At 52.0% G+C, this 1,255-nt stretch overlaps 1 protein-coding gene and 1 pseudogene across 1 annotated transcript in view; both read right to left on the reverse strand.

Moving 5' to 3' along the window:
- The window catches only part of SORBS2 (sorbin and SH3 domain containing 2), a 137,346-nt gene that overhangs the window by 110,981 nt on the left and 25,110 nt on the right, over nucleotides 1-1,255 (reverse strand).
- LOC116216572 lies at nucleotides 860-1,249 on the reverse strand (annotated as a pseudogene).

A 1,255-nucleotide genomic window follows, 5' to 3' on the forward strand; every position in this document is an offset into this window, starting at 1 on the left:
CACCCTCAGCAAGTTTGCTAATGATACGAAGTTGGGAGGATTGGCTGACACGCCTGAAGGCTGTGCTGCCATTCAGTGAGACCTGGACAGGCTGGAGAGCTGGGCAGTAAGAAACCAGATGAGGTTTAACAAAAGCAAGTGTAGAGTCTTGCATCTGGGGAGGAATAATTGCATGCACCGATACAGGTTGGGGGATGGCCTGCTGGAGAGGAGTTCTGCGGAGAGGGACCTGGGTGTCCTGGTGGACGACAGGTTGGCCATGAGCCAGTAGTGTCCACTTGTGGCCAAAAAGGCCAATAGTATTCTGGGATGCATTAAAAAGAGCATGGCCAGCAGGTCGAGGGAGGTGATCCTCCCCCTCTACTCTGCCCTGGTAAGGTGTCATCTGGAGTACTGTGTCCAGTTCTGGGCTCCCCAGTACAAAAAAGACAGGGATCTCTTGGAAAGAGTCCAGCGGAGGGCCACAAAGATGGTGAAGGGCCTGGAACATCTCCCCTATGAAGAAAGGCTAAGTGAACTGGGTCTGTTTAGCCTTGAGAAAAGAAGATTGAGAGGGGACCTGATTCAGGTCTATAAATATCTAAGGTGTGAGGGCAGAGTGGCGAGGCCAGATTCTTTTCAGCAGTGCATGGAGACAGGACAAGGGGAAATGGCCAGAAACTGCAGCATAGGAATTTCCGCACAAATGTGCGCAAGAACTTCTTTACGGTGAGGGTGACAGAGCACTGGAACAGGCTGCCCAGGGAGGTTGTGAAGTCTCCTTCTCTGGAGATATTTAAGACCTGCCTGGACACCCACTTGTGTGACCTGGTGTAGGGAACTTTCTTTGGCAAGGGGGTTGGACTTGATGATTTCTGGAGGTCCCTTCCAATCCTTACGATTCTGTGATTCTGTGAATATTCAGAATGACCTCAAGTGCAGGCAGCACGCAAGAAGGCAAGTGCTGTGATGGAATTTGTCTGACGGGATTCTGAGAAGAAGGACGTGCTAAAATGTCACATACCACGGTATCTGCAGTTCCAGCGGCCTCAAAGGAGTAGTCCACACCATGACCGGTCATCTCGGTGAGCACCTGCTGGATAGGCTTCTTGAAGTCTTTAGGGTTGATGCACTCAGTGGCTCCCAGCTCCTTGGCCTTGGCAAACTTGTCCTTGTTGATATCGATGGCAATGATGCGGGATGCTCCAGCTGCCTTGCAGCCCATGACAACAGAGAGGCCGACTCCTCCGAGGCCAAAGACAGCACAGGTGGAGCC

This window comes from Meleagris gallopavo, chromosome 4, assembly GCF_000146605.3.
Source record: "Meleagris gallopavo isolate NT-WF06-2002-E0010 breed Aviagen turkey brand Nicholas breeding stock chromosome 4, Turkey_5.1, whole genome shotgun sequence".
NCBI lineage: Eukaryota > Metazoa > Chordata > Aves > Galliformes > Phasianidae > Meleagris > Meleagris gallopavo.